The 20,886-nt window shown below is 41.3% G+C and overlaps 1 protein-coding gene across 2 annotated transcripts in view; it reads right to left on the reverse strand.

The window, feature by feature from the left end:
* The window catches only part of PDE4D (phosphodiesterase 4D), a 1,072,650-nt gene that overhangs the window by 613,289 nt on the left and 438,475 nt on the right, over positions 1–20,886 (reverse strand). The gene's annotated exons all lie outside the window — the stretch shown is intronic.

Here is a 20,886-nt window from a genome sequence, read left to right on the forward strand (position 1 = left end):
CCATGCAGGGGAAAGTAATGGGGGTATTCATGGGGCCATATGTCTGCAAATTACAATTTAAAGCAATTTATATTTTTTTTTATCCAAAAAGTAAAGCAACCCTTTTTAAATTGAACTATGTATTAGGAAATTACTCACGACAACATTTTGGACCTAAGAAGTACATGTTACTATATTGAGTTTTAGCTCTTGTTTTATTCCCGTTGCTGCTCCCGAGTCTTAATTTTTATATATATATATATATATATATATATATATATATATATATATATATACAGGATATAATATTATATCCGCCATTCGGTTTCAGAGATAGGGGCCTCTTTATTTAGTGCTAATTTCTAAGGTCTTAGGAGGCAGTGCTCCCTGGATTCTTTGGGGGTATTTCTTTAGGATGCTTTGTATTATTACCTTGCGAGCAAGAGCAATGCCCCCATGGCACATACCATAAAAATTTGCATCACATAAAAGGGTGCATATTCATGAAAACTTGCAGTGGATTAAAAAAAATAAAAATGGGGGACTCGGAATCAGCAGGAATAAAATTAGAACAAAAACTGGCCACTTTTTACCTGGTGACAGGTCTTCGTTAAGACATGAGCCAATTTAGATCCATTACTGGTATCTTCTACTTATACACACCAATAAACAAGACACAGCTTTATACAATATACAGATTATTAACCACAAATCTGCTCAATCCGGGAACAATTCACTTCTTTTACCAACGGCCTCTGTTCCAAACCTCATTTCTTGAGCTATTCTTGAGCTGTTAATCTTGCTGTACCCTCCACAAGCTGTTACTCTCTCCAGCAGAGCCAAGTTTTCTTGTCCCCCACAACAATCCTGAGGCTATTCCCATGGATCCAACATCTTGTTTATGTAAAGCTGCTTAATTTAAGATGATTGATATGAGAGACCCCTGTCATCTATTACCAAAATAGAAAGATGCTGAAAACAATGTCATGCCAAGTAATATTAGTTCAAATTCCATTCTTAAAATCCATCCTAACATTTGGAAAGAAAAGCAACATGATTGTAAAGGGTGAGTGGTTTATGAAATAAGGGTTCATGCAAAAGACAGTCTTATATGTTCCAAACTGGTGTAAAAATGTCTTAGAGCAGAAAACATATTAAACATAAACTCTTACTGTCTCACTTATTCATTCTCGTCTGGACTATTGTAACTCTCTACTAATTGGCCTACCTTTTACCAGACTCTCCCCGCTCCAATCTGTCCTGAATGCTGCTGCCAGGATCATATTCCTCGCCAACCGTTACACCGATGCCTCTACCTTGTGCCAGTCATTACACTGGCTACCCATCCAATCCAGAATCCAGTACAAAACTACTACCCTCATCCACAAAGCACTCCATGTCTCAGCACCACCCTACATCTCCTCTCTGGTCTCAGTCTACCACCCTACCCGTGCCCTCCGCTCCGCTAATGACCTCAGGTTAGCATCCTCAATAATCAGAACCTCCCACTCCCGTCTCCAAGACTTTACACGTGCGGCGCCGATTCTTTGGAATGCACTACCTAGGTTAATACAATTAATCCCCAATCCCCACAGTTTTAAGCGTGCACTAAAAACTCATTTGTTCAGATTGGCCTACCGCCTCAACGCATTAACCTAATTATCCCTGTGTGGCCTATTAATAAAAAACAACAACATAATCACGTTCCTCCATCATGTTCTCATACACTTTATGCAGTTAATAGCCTCTGTGTCTGTACTGTTACATACTTAGGCAGTTAACTGGTTCATGCAGCTTTACATGAACACCCGAGCCTTACACTATGGCTGGTCCAAATAACTAAAGCAATTGTTACCATCCACCTCTTGTGTCTCCCCTTTTCCTCATAGATTGTAAGCTTGCGAGCAGCAGGGCCCTCATTCCTCCTGGTATCTGTTTTGAACTGTGATTTCTGTTATGCTGTAATGTCTGTTGTCTGTATAAGTCCCCTCTATAAGTTGTAAAGCGCTGCGGAATATGTTGGCGCTATATAAATAAAATTATTATTATTATTATTATTATTATTCTCAAAGGCTATATGTTATCACAGGCGCTCCATGTGCCGGCTTAGGATGCCTTCATATGGAACCACATGTAGCATGTCATCAGTTTTTAAAAAAATTTTCTCAAAGGTTCTGGGGAAAAAAATGGACATATGCAGGTACAGTAGAGCCAGAGTGACGTCCATGCGTGGCTCTATGGCTCTCACTGCCACTTTTATTGAGCTAAAAAATGGTCAAATGCATATTGTCCAAACCTAATAAACCCATAATAAATGCTTTAATAATGGCCGAATGTTCTAGCTCTACAAAATAATCACATTCAAAAAGAGATGATTCTAATTGCTCAATTTGAGGCTCGATAAATAAGAGGTTGTGAACAAGAGGTGTTAAAAACAGGAGTTGTTGCTGCTTAAAATCTGTTTACTGGCTTAGTACTTCCATAGGTGCAGCTAAGGGTTCAGCTCGGGGGTGCAAAACATCTGAGGGGGCGCCTAACCGGTACCCCTGATTACTACTATGGTTGCGCACGGATATTACCGCCATATGGCCATATAGTGGTATATATCAGTCCTGCAATAAATACAAGTGATTACAGTACAGTTATATATAGTAACTGACAGCTGATGTTCTTTCTGTTGGAGTTGTTCATTTTTCCGGTCTCTTCTATCTGGCCCAGACCGACAGGATCATTTCTTCCAATGACTACTCATTTGCAGAGATTACAACAAAGACATATTTGATGTCTCACATTTCTAGCACTATCCCCATCTATTCTCAACCTATACAATCCCCCAATGTACAGCTCCTCTATAAACAGTATGCTTGGCCTACAGCTCCCTTATATACAGTATGATGGGCCCACATCTCCCTTATACACAGTATGATGGACCCGCAGCTCCCTTATACACAGTATGATGTGTGCACAGCTCCCTTATACACAGTATGATGGGCCCACAGCTCCCTTATATACAGTATGATGGGCCCACAGCTCCCTTATATACAGTATGATGGGCTCACAGCTCCCTTATATACAGTATGATGGACCCGCAGCTCCCTTATACACAGTATGATGTGTGCACAGCTCCCTTATATACAGTATGATGGGCCCACAGCTCCCTTATATACAGTATGATGGGCCCACAGCTCCCTTATATACAGTATGATGGGCTCACAGCTCCCTTATATACAGTATGATGGGCTCACAGCTCCCTTATATACAGTATGATGGGCTCACAGCTTCCTTATATACAATATGATGGGCCTACAGTTCCCCTATATATAGCGTGATACACCACAGCTCCTCTATACATAGTATGATGTCCCCACTGCTTCCCCAAAACACAGTACGATGACCACCACAGAAGTCCTCACACTGTATAATGGCCTCCACAGTAGTCCCCACACTAGCCCTCATACTGTATAATGGCCTCCGCATTAGATCCCATACTGTAAAATGGCCCCCACAGTTAGCCCCAAACTGTATAATGACCCTATGATCTATAATGGCTCCCACACTTTATGAGGACCCCCACAAGAGTCCACATACTGTATTATTGCCCCCTAGGTAGGCTTTATACTGTATTATGGCCCCCACAGTATCTCCCATGCTCTATAATGGCTCCCACACTTTATGAGAGCCCCCCACAGTAGTGCACACACTGTATTTTTACCCCCAAGGTAGGATCTAAACTCTCATTAGACTCCAAACTTTATATTGGTCCAACATTAGATTCCACGTTGTATAATGGAAACAGGAATTAGACAGCAAACTGCATAATGGCCCCCATATTAACCCCCAAACTGTATAATGGCCCCCACATTAGCTTCCACACTGTACAATAACCCCCTCATTATTTTTTACTCACTTACATAAAACAATTAGACAGCAAACTGTATAATGGCCCCCATATTAACCCCCAAACTGTATAATGGCCCCACATTAGCTTCCACGCAGTATAATGACCCCCTCATTATTTTTTACTCACTTACATAGAACAATTAAGTCAACAGTGCGTTACAGACACCATTATCACTGGCCCAGATGGGCCTCACAATCCACATTTCCTATGTCTTTGGTGTGAGGGAGGAAACTGGAGGAGACACATTCAAACATGAGAACATAAAAATTCCTTGCAGATGTTGCTTTGGTGGCATCTGAACCCAGGACCTCAGCGCTGCAAAATAACAATGCTAATCAAATACTTAGAAGGTGGAAGAGTTAATTATTCTTAGGTGCTTATATTAGACCAGAAGACTAACCAGTCTGAGTCTTGTTCAGTTTGAGGCTTGATCAATAAGTGACTTGTGATCTAGTGTTATTTAAAAATAATTAGTTGAAAAATACGAGTTTGTGGCATGTAAGTACTGAATTTTATATTACCTTTTAAGATCTTTACTGTTTTTTGTTTTGTTTAATTGGATAAAGGATAAATTATACTGAACGGTAGGGGGTTCTGCTGTGCTGCTGGAGAGAATTTAGCAGGGGTGGCAGAATATTTAAATTAGAGATAGGGTAAAGAGGGGTCAGACAACATTGGTGGGTGGAGACGTGGACTGTGTGGGGAGAATTAAGGTAGTAGATAGGAAGATCCAGGTGTTACAAACAAATAGAAAAATTTCAGGAATTATCATTTCTGAAAGTAAAAGTGTTGAAAATGGATAGAAACCTAAAGTCCATTGGCCAGTTTCATCAAAGCTTTCTTGCCAATATTGTGGCATAAAAAGCTTTGTCATTTTCGCTCCTAATATGATGTGGCTGGGGTGGGCCAAGGGCGTGGTGACCACCAACTGTCAAATTCATGATGAGCAGCGGCGTTCTCTATGCTACAAACTTTACTCCAGTCTGGAGTAGGATCTGTGACGAGTTGCACGCAGAGATGTACACCGCTCCTCCGGTGCTCCTAATTTATGAAAAGGCATATGCCTTTTCATGCATCAGGAGCGTCTGACTCCAGAGCACCTTCGAATCAAGACTGCCGTGAAAAGCAAGATACTGTGCTGACTGCAGTATTCCTGGTGGTCCCTTAGGGAATGAATGAAGTAACAACTGAGCATGCACACTGCTGACCCATTAAGATGGGAGACAAAAACGCCCCTTTTCTGGAAATCGGTAGGTGTCTAGAATCAATCTAGAAGTTATTACCTATCCTGTTGATATGTGATCGCTTAGTACCGGGATACTCCATTAATATAGCATAAGTATAAGCCAGTAACATTCCCCGAACCCGCAGACTTCTTCAGAAGAGACTTATGGAAAACATTATGAATCCTGTGCATGGCAGGTAAGTCCAATCGGAAGGCCAGTGGGTTGATGACGTCCGAGATTCTGAATGGACCGATAAAGCGGGGACCCAACTTAAGTGATGTTAACTTGAGTTTGATGTTCCTAGTGGATAACCAGACCAAATGACCCACATTCAGGTCCAGACCAGGCACACGTCTACAGTCAGCCACACGCTTATACCTAGAACCTACGCTAAGTAAACGCTGCTTAACTTTCCTCCATGTAGACGATAATGATGCACCCACTCAATCCTCCTCAGGGACCCCAGAAGAATACCCTTGACAAAGAGTACTGAACTGAGGATGTTGGCCATAAACACAGAAAAATGGGGACTCCCCAGAGGACTCATGACAATGATTATTAATGGCGAACTCCGCGAGAGGAAGGAAAGTCGACCACTCCTCCTGATTGTGCGAGACAAAGCAGCGCAAATACTGTTCTAGATTTTGATTCATGCGCTCTGTTTGTCCATTCGACTTACGATGGAAAACCATTGAAAATGTTTGCTGCATCATGGCACGCAATGCGTAAAGTGTCAAGTAAATATTTGCTACATCTGTATGTCAAGATCAGATGCTTTTATTAGTTGGTAACGTGTATCTATTATGTAAAATGATCACTATCACTTTTATATTAAGAAATTTGTACACAGATCACATCCCCATGGTAAATCTAGATTTAACAGGCCAAAATCAAATAAAAAAAGATGATTATCAGCTTACTTTACCTCTATCTGCATCAATCTCTGCCTCCTGCTGCAATGCCGGATTGATGTGTCTTGCTGATACTGTTAGCATTTCCTACACCCGGTAACTGTAATTTATAGCACATCAGCAGCACATTTTTTTCATGGACCCATATTCCCATAAACCATTATAAACTAAGCTCTCTAAAAAAGGTAATGGCACTCAGATGACCATATTATCAATGGGAAGTAGATTACGTCGCGCTCTGCCAAGCCATGACATATGGAAATACATGTATTTTAAGGTAGTTACTTATTTCCTACAGTATACAAGGACAATGTTTTTTATGTCACAAATGTAAAGCCAACAATGAGTACCGTTATACCTGGTCATTAATCTTTTTTTTTTTTTAATAACTGTAATTTTTATAAAGTTTTATACAATTTTATAATCAGAAATGAGACAAAACAATTACAATTTGGCTGACTAATTAGAGGATCAGAAAGAATGGAGTACAATTAGAATGAGCTCTTGGAAGATGTTTCCCCCTAGTGGCATCAAAACATATCGTGCAATAAAACAGAAAAAGACAGAAAGTCCAACTGCAGTTCTAAGGCTACTTTCACACATCAGGTTTTTTGTTTCAGGCACAATCCGCCTAATTTTATAAAAAACGGATCCGTTGCAAATAGTGAAAAACTTATGCGACGGATCCGTTTTTCTGCTGGATCCGTTTTTGTTTTTCACCCCGTGAATACAGTGACTTACTGCTCCGGGAAGGGGGAGATTTCTGTTAAAGACTGGATCCGGTTGCCGGATTCGGCCATTTAGACCTGCGTTTTGTACGTTTTGGGCCGGATCAGTCGTCGTGCGGTTTTCCGCTGGACAGAAAAAACTTTGCTCTGGACATTTTCTCCGTCCGCCGGAAAACTAATTTATGACGGATCCGGCAAAAAATGGATGAAACGTTAGGAAATCAGGCACAATCTGGTGCTAATACACTTCTATGAGAAAAAAACGGATCCGGCGGAAAAGAAATCTGATTCGTTTTTTAAAAAATCTGATGCAAAAAACCTGATGTGTGAAAGTAGCCTAAGTTTGAGGACAATAATGATTACCGTCAATCCCCCTCAAAGGCCTCAGCATTGGGAGGGAGCCCTGGAAAATCGGAAGACCAGCGATGGAGGATCAGGAAGCTGCAGCAGTGTAAGGACAAGTGAGGAGCGGCCGAGGACAGGTACCTACATAATGATTTTTATTTTTCATTAACCTTATCCCGCCTCTCAATAGAAGAATGTAAACTGGTCAAAATTTTTCTGGATTCTCGAGAATCAAATCCCCAAAATTTGGGCTTTTACAGAAATGTGGAGGAAATTTGTAACAAAATGGTTTGTTCATCTATTAATAAGTATTATTTAACTAAAGTGGCCATCTGAGAGTAGCTTTTTTTTTTTACCCAGAAAACTTAAACTTAAATTAGGATATTAAGAAAAAGAAGAGACAGAAAAAAGACCTTTATTTCTAATTTCAGACACTTAATGGGGCAGATTATTTGTCTTTGTTGCCCATAGCAACCAATCACAGGAAAGCGTTCATTTTCCCACAACAGCTTAAGAATTGTAAGCTGCGCTGTGATTGGTTGCTGTGGGCAACAAAGACTGTTTTACTGTTAGACAGTTGTGATAAATCTGCCCCATCTATAATAGCATTTCTCATCCACACGTCTGCGAGTTCTGATTGTAGAGAACATTACATTTCTGCATTCGTTTTAGATCCAGAATATACAGCAAAACTTTTCAATGTAGACACTTTGTGATGATCTTTAGAAAAATGATGACTTCGGTCTGTTTGAATATAGGATGCACATTTTTTTTTAGAAATTTTCTGTGCCATGACCTTATAGATGATCCAGAAACTGGCTTAGCTCCATATAACCAATAGTCCCCTCTATAACAACAGGAAACGAACCACCAGGCTGATGCATGTTTCTCGCGCCACTGGGAAAACAAATCAGACCCTTGTGCCTTATAGTAGCCATTAGTCTGAATGCTACAGTCACGACGATAGAATCCTGTCAGTCAAAGGGGTATCGGGGCCTGAAGAAGCCTTCGGGGTCCTGCTTCTTGGACTCTGTAGAACATAGTTCCCCCCTGGCTTTTCAACGCTCTCTCTAAACCTAGCGTTTCACAGTAAGGGCTTGTACACGTGGCAATTTTTGGTCCGGGTGCGATCAAACCAAAAATCAGATCGCACTCGGACCAATGTTATTTCATGGGACCCTGCACAAGTCCAAGTTGTATTTGATTATCAGATCACACTCAGCCATGCAGGTCAATAGGTCCATGGAAAATATCAGGCTGCACTGGGATGTCAGGGTGCCTTCCAATTTTCACAAAAACAATGGAGAAGATAGAGAAACTTTTTTTTCTCAATCTTCTCATGGAGAAAGTCGGATCACACTCTGATCATACTCTGATAAAACTCTGATCAAAGTTTGATCAGAGTCTGATTGACGTAACTATGACCAGAAAATTGTGCAAAAATTTAGCTTAGGGCAGTCTCACACGTCCAGATAATTCCGGTACCGGAAAAATCGGTACTGGAGTTATCCGTGTGTCCGTGTGCTCACGTAGACTATCCGTGTGGGATCCATGTGGTGTGTGGTTTTGTAGTGCGTTTTATTACATGGAATTTGGTGTGTTTTTGTTCCATAGAATAGAATAGAAGTCTGTGAGTAGAGGTAACATTAGTATTCATGGTGTAACTATATTATTTTGGCCTAGAATAGTGGCATTATCTACTATATAACTGTCTAAGGGTCACTTCCGTCTGTCTGTCTGTCACGGAAATCCCAAGTCGCTGATTGGTCACGGTCAAATGGCCACGACCAATCAGCGATGGGTACAGTGCAGCCGCGAAATGGCCGCCCCCTACTCCCCTGCATCAGTGCAGGCTCCATAATCCTCTCCAGTCAGCGCTCACACAGGGTTAATGGCAGCGTTAGCGGACCGCGTTATGCCGCGGTGTAACGCACTCCGTTAACGCTGCTATTAACCCTGTGTGACCAACTTTTTACTATTGATGCAGCCTATGCAGCATCAATAGTAAAAAGATCTAATGTTAAAAATAATTTAAAAAATCATTATCTACTCACCTTCTGTCGGCACCCCGGATCCAGCCCAGGCCTTTCCCGCTCCTCGCGCCGGTCTGGTCCATGTATTGTGGTCTCGCGAGATGATGACGTAGCGGTCTCGTGAAGGAGCATCGGTAAACGCCTGGGCTGGATCCGGGGGCCAACAGAAGGTGAGTATATAACTATTTTTTATTTTAATTCTTTTTTTAACAGGGATATGGTGCCCACATTGCTATATACTACGTGGGCTGTGTTAGATACTGCGTGGGCTGTGTTATATACTACATCTCTGTGCTATATACTATGTGGGCTGTGCTATATACTACGTGGCTGTGGTATATCTTACGTGGCTGGGCAATATACTACATTGCTGTGCTCTATACTACGTGGCCTGGGTTATAAACTGCATGGGCAATGTTATATACTATGTCTCTGTGCTATATACTACGTGGCTGTGCTATATACTACGTGGCTGTGCAATGCATTATGTGGCTGTGCAATATACATGGCTGTGCAATATATTATGTGGCTAGGCAATATACTATGTGTCTGTGCTATATACTACGTGTCTGTGCTATATACTATGTGGCTGGGCAATATACTACATGGCTGGGCAATATACTACGTGTCTGTGCTATATACTACGTGGCTGGGCAATATACTACGTCGCCGGGCAATATACTACATGGCTGGGCAATATACTACGTGGCTGTGCTATATACTATGTGGCTGTGCTATATACTATGTGGCTGTGTTTTATACTACGTGGGCTGTGTTATATACTATGTGGGCTGTGTTATACGCTACTTAGCTGTGCTATATTTCTCTGCTGTATCTGTGCATCATGAATCGTGGTATGTGTTAAAGAGGGGGGCCCACTGAGACTCTTTCGCCCGGGGCCCTCAAAAACCTGGAGCCGGCCCTGGCTTCACTGATTGGTCATGCCTGGCCGTGAACAATCAGAGACAGTCGCAGTCCGCCTGCGAATTGGTGTGGAATTTGAACCACGCTTCGCTAATTGGTTGTGTAGTTTGTTGTTGTTCAGAACAGTAAGCAGGTATTATCTAGTCCTATAATAGCAGCAACAGTTATTTGCTATTTGACCAAATAAAATTATATCCACCTGTCACACCAAAAATTCTAGTTATAGTGCCAAAGGGAGAAAATGAAATTATATCCTCCCTGCTGCCGCTCGCTTCAACTCATCAGGTTGGTGCAAGGAGCTGTAACAGTCACTGCTTTCTATACAGTCAGTGTGCTGTAAGACAAACCCTAGAGAGCAGTCTGTCAATCACTGTGTTGGGGAGTAATTACAACTGTGCTCACTGTGTTGTGACAAGTGACTGTTACAGCTCCCTGCACCAACCTGATGACTAGAAGCAAGCGGCTGCAGAGAGAATACAACCTTGTTTTCTCCCTGTAGCTGCTACTCCATTAAGTCAGCTTCAGAAGATTTAAACGCCATTTACCTGCAGATTACAACTATAGGTGAAGGTAATTAGCATTTTTGGAGGTGACAGGTTCCTTTTAACCCCTTTCTGACATTAGGCGTACTATCCCGTCGAGGTGGTATGGGTCCGTATGACCACCGACGGGATAGTATGTCTAACACGATCAGCCGCGCTTACGGGGGAAGCGAGGCGGATCGCGGCCGGCTGTCAGCTGACTATCGCAGCTGACATCCGGCACTATGTGCCAGGAGCGGTCACGGACCGCTCCTGGCACATTAACTCCCGGCACACTGCGATCAAAGATGATCACAGAATTACGGCGGCATAGGGAACCATCGCGCAGGGAGGGGGCTCCCTGCGTGCTTCCCTGAGACCCTCGGAGCGACGCTTTATTATCATACCGCCAAACAAAAAGTGGCATAACACACAATCAAAAAGACGGATATAAATAAACATGGTACCGCTGAAAATGTCATCTTGTCCCGTAAAAAACGAGCCACCATACAGCGTCATCAACGAAAAAATAAAAAAGTTATAGTCCTCAGAATAAATCGATGCAAAAATAATTATTTTTTATATAAAATAGTTTTTATCATATAAAAGCGCCAAAACATAAAAAAAGATATAAATGAGGTATCGCTGTATTCGTTCTGACCCGAAGAATAAAACTGCTTTATCAATTTTACCAAACGTGGAATGGTATAAGCGCCCCCCCCAAAAGAAATTCATGAATAGCTGTTTTTTGTTCATTCTACCTCACAAAAATAAAAATAAATAAGCGACCAAAAAATGTCACATGCCCGAAAATGATACCAATAAAAACGTCAACTCGTCCCACAAAAAACAGGACTTCACCTGACTTTGTGGACCAAAATATGGAAAAATTATAGCTCTCAAAATGTGAAGACGCAAAAACTATTTTTTGCAATAAAAAGCGTCTTTTAGTGTGCGACGGCTGCCAATCATAAAAATCTGCTAAAAAACTCGCTATAAAAGTAAATCAAACCATGCGCCCAAACGGTGCTTCCCCCCAGCTTTTGGGGTCCAATTTCTCCTGTTACCCTTGGGAAAATACAAAACTATAGGCTAAAAAATAATGTTTTTGGAAAAAAAAAAAGATATTTTATTTTCACAGCTCTGCGTTATAAACTGTAGTAAAACAATTGGGGGTTCAAAGTTCTCACAACACATCTAGTTAAGTTCCTTGGGGGGTATAGTTTCCAATATGGGGTCACTTGTGGGGGGTTTCTACTGTTTAGGTACATCAGGGGCTCTGCAAATGCAACGTGACGCCTGCAGACCAATCCATCTAGGTCTGCATCCCAAAAGGCGCTCCTTCCCTTCCGAGCTCTGCCATGCGCCCAAACGGTGGTTCCCCTCCACATATGGGGTATCGTCGTACTCTGGACAAATTGAACAACTTTTGGGGTCCAATTTCTCCTGTTACCCTTGGGAAAATACAAAACTGGGGGCTAAAAAAGAATTTTTGTGGAAAAAAAAAAAATTTTTATTTTCACGACTCTGCGTTATAAACTGTAGCGAAACACTTGGAGGTTCAAAGTTCTCACAACACATCTAGATAAGTTCCTTAGGGGGTCTTATTTCCAAAATGGTGTCACTTGTGGGGGGTTTCAATGTTTAGGATCATCAGGGGCTCTCCAAATGCGACATGGTGTCCTCTCTCAATTCCAGTCAATTTTGCATTGAAAAGTCAAATGGCGCTCCTTCCCATCCGAGCTCTGCCATGCCCCCAAACAGTGGTTTACCTCCACATATGGGGTATCAGCATACTCTGGACAAATTTTACAACTTTTGGGGTCCAATTTCTTCTGTTACCCTTGGGAAAATAAAAAATTGGGGGCGAAAAGATCATTTTTGTGAAAATATATGAATTTAATTTTTACGGCTCTACATTATAAACTTCTGTGAAGTACTTGGTGGGTCAAAGTGCTCACCACACATCTAGATAAGTTCCTTAGGGGTCTACTTTCCAAAATAATGTCACTTGTGGGGGGTTTCCACTGTTTAGGCACATCAGGGGCTCTCCAAACGCGACATGGCGTCCTATCGCAATTCCAGTCAATTTTGCATTGAAAAGTCAAACGGCGCTCCTTCCTTTCCGAGCTCTCCCATGCGCCCAAACAGTGGTTTACCACCCACATATGGGGTATCGGCGTTCTCATGACAAATTGCACAAAAAATTTTGGGGTCCAATTTCTTCTGTTACCCCTGGGAAAATAAAAATTGGGGGCAAAAAGATCATTTTTGTGAAAAAATATGATTTTTTATTTTTACGGCTCTACATTATAAACTTCTGGGAAGCACTTGGTGGGTCAAAGTGCTCACCACACATCTAGATTAGTTCCTTAGGTGGTCTACTTTCCAAAATGGTGTCACTTGTGGGGGGTTTCAATGTTTAGGCACATCAGGGGCTCTCCAAACTCAACATGGCGTGCCATCTCAATTCCAGTCAATTTTGCATTGAAAAGTCAAATGGCGCTCCTTCCCTTCCGAGCTCTGCCATGCGCCTAAACAGTGGTTTACCCCCACATATGGGGTATCAGCGTACTCAGGACAAATTGTACAACAATTTTAGGGGTCCAATTTCTCCTGTTACCCTTGGTAAAATAAAACAAATTGGAGCTGAAGTAAATTTTTTGTGAAAAAAGTTATATGTTCATTTTTTTAAAACATTCCAAAAATTCCTGTGAAACACCTGAAGGGTTGATAAACTTCTTGAATGTGGGTTTGAGCACCTTGAGATGTGCAGTTTTTAGAATGGTGTCACACTTGGGTATTTTCTATCATCTAGACCCCTCAAAGTGACTTAAAATGTGATGTGGTCCCTAAAAAAAATGGTGTTGTAAAAATGAGAAATTGCTGGTCAACTTTTAACCCTTATAACTCCCTAACAAAAAAAAAGTTTGGTTCCAAAATTGTGCTGATGTAAAGTAGATATGTGGGAAATGTTACTTATTAAGTATTTTGTGTGGCATATCTCTGTGATTTAAGGGCATAAAAATTCAAATTTGAAAAAATTGCGAAATTTTCAAAGTTTTCACCAAATTTCAGTTTTTTCACAAATAAACGCACATAATATCAAAGAAATTTTACCAGCAGGTTACTAAACGTGACCACAATCGCCGTAAACTGTAAGGGTGAAATTTCTCTTACAGAGACTCGCGTCTTCGAAAGAGAAATTGACATGCTGTGGTCTGGAGACATGCGCCGCATGTCCGTCTCCGCAGGTGAGCCGCTGGGCATCTCTGGACCCAATGTGGGCATGGGATTTCTTGAATATGCAAGAGACGGATATCATGGAAATGACCGCAATACTTATCTTCCATCTTCCGGCAGAGGAAATGATTACGCAGTTCACCCTCAATCTTTGTTTTCCTACATTTCATCTGGGTATAAAATATTTACATCAGTGTAGACAGAACTTAAAAGATGCCACCTGTAATGTGCACCTGCTGCGCTCAACACCAGAAGAGAGTGCCAAACAACAAAGACGATCTGACTGCCAAGACAAGGTGGCACGCTACCAAGAGAATAATGAAGACACGTATGTGACAGAGCTGAAACTGTCATTCCGCTTCTTCTACTGTGCATCGTTAGTTGATGTATCTTTGGATTTCTGGCAGACCCATGCAAAACCACAGATTGAGATAATGTGATGTCATATGATATGATGTGTATTATCATAGGAAAGGTGGTGATTAGTGATGAGCGGACGTGCTCGGATAAGGTGTTATCAGATGATGCTCGGGTGTGAAAAATTGTTCGAGTCCCCACGGCTGCATGTCTCTCATCTGTTCTACAGCCACAACACACGCAGGGATTGCCCATTTGTTAAGTAATAACTGCATGTGTTGCAGGTGTCGAACAGTCGTGAGACATGCAGGTGCAGAGACTCGAACATATTTGAGCACGTCGAAGTCACTCGGTTAGCACCAGAGCATGATCTAATAACACCTTATCCGAGCACATTTGCTCATCACTAATGGTGATTAATTCTAGGCTAACTGGAAATCGTTTCTTTAGTGTGATTCTCAAGGCTTGTGCACACGACCGATTTTCTTGGACAAGCGCTATCCATGGTTTTCACGGGTAGTACTCATACCTATGATATTCTATGGGGCTGTGCACACGTCTGATTTTTTTCCTCGAACCAAGTCATGCAGGTCTAAGAAGCCATGAAAAAAAATTGGATTGGGCTCTCAATGTCCGAGAAAAACTAACGATCAGAATAATCTTACTAGAATAATAGGACAGTTTTTCTTGGGTGTGGAGACATTGTGTGAATCTACCCTCAAATAGACATGGTCACATATTACCATAACATGACTGGCCATTTTATTTCAATAAAAGGCTAATAACACCTTTAAAAATAAAGGTGCAGCATTGTTTTTTGACAGCTACCCAAAATTGTATTGAAAAATGGTCTTCCAACGGGGTGTCTTTCACAAAGAAGAGACCAATATACAAATGTGTCCTCCCTTTTCTTGAATTTGGGAAACCTTTGTGACTCTGAGTCTCAATCATGACAGATTGCAGGCTGCTATGCGACACCATAGGATATAATCAGATGTCATGGTGCAATGTGACGCCGTGATCTCCATGTTACACGACACATGCCACCATTTAGCGCTACCCAATGGTGCAACTTGAAGCTTCCGGGCTCCAATGCAAAATCTCTTAAAGAGGTCCCAACTATCATGGATCCTAAATATTATTATAAGTCTTCTTTTATAGGGCAAAGATCTTTAAAGCAACACGATCACGATCTTAGAAGTGCTGCCTCATTTGATTTTTCAGATCTGTCAGGGCCCTAATTTTCCAGGCTTTGCTCTACTATCCGCGGCGCTGTTGTCTTCATTTTTCTTCTATATTATATATATTAGTGTTTATGGCATAAGCATATATTACCGAATAATAACGCTTTTCTTTTCTTTCTTCTCTGTCGACAGTGGAAATGATTACGCAGTCCACCCACATTGCTTGTTTTCCTACAATTCATCTGGGTATAAAATATTTACATCAATGTAGACAGAACGTAAAAGATGCCACCTGTAATGTACGCCTGCTCGTACATGGTGCGCTCAACACTGGAGAGAAACAACAAAGACATCTTACAGTCAGACTGGGCGGCGCGCCATCCGGTGACAGTAATGTATAATGAAAATATATGATGTGCAGAAAGGTGACGATTACTGCTGTCTTACAATGGATGCCCTTATTTGAGTATTGTTCTTGGAATACCAATCATATGCATCCTTCATCTTGTGAACCGGGGGCCAGCCATCTTCTTTTACTTACTATGATATTTATATCTGGCACTGGAAATTAATATGCTTCATCATTCTGGAATAAAATTCCCCAAAAAATAGAGAATTACAGATGCTTCTATAGCGGCGACGTGGAAGACGTCTAGGCTGTTCCTGAAGCAACAGAACCTTAGAAATTAAGGAGTAACTAAACTGTCACCATGTTTTTTATATTTTGCAGGCACTTAAATTGCCTGAAGGTCTGTGGGGGTCCAGGTCCTGAGATCTGAACCAATCGCTCAACAGATTCGTAAAAAATGTGAAGCTCAGCCAACAGGGCAGAGGATGGATTCAATATAAAGCAGAGGTTATAAATTCTATGCCTTCTATTGAATCCGTCTCTTGAGTTGTGAACTTCTAAGGAATTGAAGGCCACTCACTTCTCGGGTGCTAACCGAGAGTCTTCATTGTGCTCGAATACTATGTTCGCCTGAATGTCTTGCGGCTGTCGAACAGCCGCAACACATGTAGGGACTGCCTGTTTGTTAGACAATCCCTACATGTGTTGCGGCTGTGGAACAACCGTGAGACATGCAGGCGTTGAGACTCGAACATATTATTCGAGCACGCTGAAGGCACTTGGTTAGCACACGAGCATGGTCAGATAACACCTTATCCAAGCAATAATAGTTGAAAAAAAAAGACGCCAAAGGAAACGCATAATGGCAGAGACAGACTGCCGTATTTCTCGTGCGAGAATCGCATCGCACTGCACGGACTGGCCCGGCACCTCTCCAGACCTGAGCAAGACAGCGTGATGGATTACTATGCAGCTGTCAAGCTCAGGTCAGGAGAGCCACAGCCAGTACGAGGTTTACGATGCGATTCTCGCACAAGAAATATGGCAGTCTGTCTCTGCCCTAAGGAAAAACATCTCCACGCACATTCATAAAGTGTCTTCCCACAGCAAGAAGTCAGTGGGAACATCAAAGTCTAGAAGATATTGTGTGCACGTACCCTAAGTTTCCGATTGTTTACAAGCCCCTGCACTTCTTACACTCAGTTCCCACAGTGCACATAAGCTGAGTTTTTTCCTCTGCGTATTTGCGTTTGGAAAATTCACAGTTCAAATAGAACGAGATTTATATAAATCTTACGCCCACTACTGTGCTTTTAATTTTTATAAAGCTGTGGAAACTGATTTGCGGTTGTGATTTTGAATGTGGTAGGATGTTGATTTTTCTAGCGGTAAATCGGAGTTTTATTTGTGGAATTTCTAAACTGATTTGAATATAATATAGAAAACCTGTAGATAAAAAAAGTGCATATAAGCCTTTATTTGTACGCAATAAAACAACATGTGATCCGCAAATTAATGTTTTATCAGAGCTAAGTAACTGAGCAAGTTATATTTAAAGCTTCACATATAAAAACAAATTGACAAATCGCAGCGGGAAAAAAAAAAGATCAATAAAAAACACATAAAAATGACCAAAAAATGCAATGATAAAACACAATTAACCTTAGTTATCAGAATGGTGAAGAAACAGATCTGAAAATCTGTTTCATCAAAAAAAGCATCAAATCTGCACCATGGAGATTGTTGAACTCTTTTATTTTTTATTGCGCATGCGCACTATTTGAGCCCGTTCTGTGGGCAGCTTGCGCCAAAGTGTCCATGTACATGACAATCAATGAGAGGGTCTGAGCTCCACTTCTTTATTATTGTTTACCTGACACTGCGCCACACTATTGGTAGTGGCTATGCCTGGTATTACAGCTCACTATTAGTTACTAGTGATGAGTGAGTATACTCGTTGGTCGGGTGGTCTCCGAGTATTTATGACTGCTCGGAGATTTAGTTTTCCTTGCTGCAGCTGCATGATTTACGGTTGCTAGCCAGCCTGAGTACATGTGGGGGTTGCCTGGTTGCTATGGAATCCCCCTATGTAATCAAGCTGTCTAGTAGCTGTAAATCATTCTGCTGCTGCGATGAAAACTAAATCTCTGTGCAGTCATAAAAACTCGGAGACCACCCGAGCAACGAGTATGCTCGCTCATCATTATTAGTTAGGCTACATTCACACTAGCGTCGGCCTGACGTACCGACGCACGTTGTGAAATAAATGCACAACGGGGGCAGCGGATGCAGTTTTTCAACGCATCCGCTGTCCCATTGTAATGTCCGGGGAGGAGGGGGCGGCGTTTCGGCCGCGCATGCGCGGTTGAAAATAGCGGACGCGACGCACAAAAAAAGTTACATGAAACTTTTTTTGTGCCAACAAAACGCATCCATTGCTAATGCAAGTCTATGGAGAAAAACGCATCCTGCGGGCAACTTTGCAGGATGCGTTTTTTCTCCAAAACGACGCATTGCGAAGTACGTCACACAACGCTAGTGTGAAAATAGCCTTACTTGAACTGAGTGAACTAGTAGCGAGCTGGCGACCACCAAACACCACCATCCCGTCATTAATGATAAGTAGGGTGCAGGGAGTCAGACTCCAACTGATCCTACATTGATAGCCCATGCTAAAGACAGATCATCACTAATAGTCCCAAGAAACCCATTTAATGTTGGCATATGCAACAGATTAGGACTTATTATAAGTGAAAGGAGGACTTTACACTAACCAGACAGCAGATGGCGATAGTGTGTAATGTAATATACTTGCTGTAATGTGGAGAGGGAAACTCTCTGTTGTTGTTGGTTGTTTTTCTTACTTCCTGATTCTTCATGTTATTCTTCATGAATGTGTTATGCCTCAGTGTGCACGTGTGACACTGAATTGTATCTTATGTTATCCAGTATGAAGTAAATACTGTTTACTCAAGATATCTTGCTGATTGAAGCTTTCCTAACTACAGCGGTGACTGCTAGAAGACACACTCTGCAACAGGTTATGGGCCCAGAACCCCAGACACTACAGGTCTGCACTGCAAGGCAGAAGGATCCTGGTTTATTCAGATAACAACGGAGCACACAGATAAGCTCTGTAAACAGAAGGAAACACAGAGTGACAGAGGAAGTCATCCTCCCAGGAGCTGGACATACAGGACATATCTTCAGAACAACTCTCTAAACAAGTAAGGGTACCTTTACACAGTGCAATTTTGATCGCTACGACGGCACGATTCGTGACGTTGCAGCGTCGTATAATTATCGCTCCAGCGTCGTATACTGCGGTCACACGTTGCAATACACAGCGCTGGAGCAATAATTTCATGACGTATTTGCGATGTAGAAGCCGTTGGTTACTGTGCGCACATCGTATACAACCTGTGTCACACGATGCAATCATGCCGCCACAGCGGGACACTAGACGACGAAAGAAAGTTTCAAACGATCTGCTACGACGTACGATTCTCAGCGGGGATCCGGATCGCAGTAGCGTGTCAGACACAACGATATCATAAATGCATCGCTGGAACGTCACAAATCGTGCCGTCGTAGCGATCAAAATTGCACTGTGTAAAGGTACCCTAAGACTATATAAAGATGATGAGTAACACAGAACTGAAATTTACAGTAGCTAAACTGAATAGTGAAAATTATCAGTTATGGAAATTCAAAGTAGAGATGTTGTTATCTAAGGATGATCTATGGGAAGTAATTGTTACAGCAAGACCAGATCAAGATAATCAGACATGGGATAAAAAGAATATACATGCTAAAGCCACCATTAGCTTATTAGTGGATGATGCTCAATTAATACATATAAGAAATGAAGAAACAGCTAAGGGAATGTGGGAAGCATTAAGAAAACTGCATGAAAGACCTAGCTTGAATCACAAGTTATTTTTATTAAGAAAGCTGTACAGTATGAGATTGAGTGCAAATGACGATATGCAGAAGCACATATTCTCAATGATGGAAGTGATATCACAGCTAAGATCTATCGGTGAAGATGTTAAAGAAAGTCATGTAGCAGCTATATTGTTGTGCAGTTTACCAGATTCGTATACAGCCTTGATAAATGCCCTTGAGACGAGACCAGAAACTGACATTACATTAGATTTTGTGAAAACAAGACTAATAGATGAATATCAGAGAAGAATAGAACAAAGAAATGATTCTTCTTCTGAAAAGGACAGTGAAAATGCTCTTAAAGCTACAGAATTCAAAAAACCCTATAATAAAGAGACAAGAGAATGTTTCAGATGTAAGAAAAAAGGTCATTTAAAGAAAGACTGTACCATATGGAAAGCAGAACAACAAAAATTACAACATAAACAGCATACACAGAAAGTAAAAAACACAATTTCCGATTCATGTGAGAATAATTGGAATGGCACATTTAAAGTAACAGACAAGAAATCATCACTTGGTTGGTTTATTGATTCAGGAGCAACGAGTCATATGACAAGTGACAAGAATTTCTTTACTGATCTTGATTTAGATAAGAAAGAAGCCATTTATCTTGCAGATGGAAGCAAAATAACCGCAGAAGGTATCGGACAAGGTATGCTAAATTGTTCAAACAAGTTCGGACAAGATTCAAAGATACTTGTACAAGATGTGTTGTATGTTCCAAAATTGGAAGGCGGATTATTATCTGTGAAACGTTTAACAGCAAAAGGACTTACAGTGAAATTCAAAGACAATGAATGTGCAATTATTGCAGGAAACAAGGTGATAACCAAAGTCAAGGCAGATGAACAATTATATCATTTTGACACACCAAAGGAACAGATGAAGGTATGTACACATGATCACAAAAACTGTATTCACATGTGGCATAGACGTCTAGGACATAGACACCCTGACAATATAAGGGAACTACAGAGAAAAGAATTGACAAAAGATTTAAAGATATCAGATTGCTCAATTACCATAAGATGTGAATGTTGTATAAAATCCAAAGCCACAAGGATATCTATTCCAAAAGAAAGTGAGATGAAAAGCGAAAGACCACTTGATTTGGTGCATACTGACGTATGTGGACCCATGAAAGTGACTACATCAGGAGGCAATAGATACATATTGACTTTTATAGACGATTACTCAAGATACACAGTCACATACTTAATTAAAAACAAAAGTG

The sequence above is a fragment of the Ranitomeya variabilis genome, chromosome 1, assembly GCF_051348905.1.
Source record: "Ranitomeya variabilis isolate aRanVar5 chromosome 1, aRanVar5.hap1, whole genome shotgun sequence".
NCBI lineage: Eukaryota > Metazoa > Chordata > Amphibia > Anura > Dendrobatidae > Ranitomeya > Ranitomeya variabilis.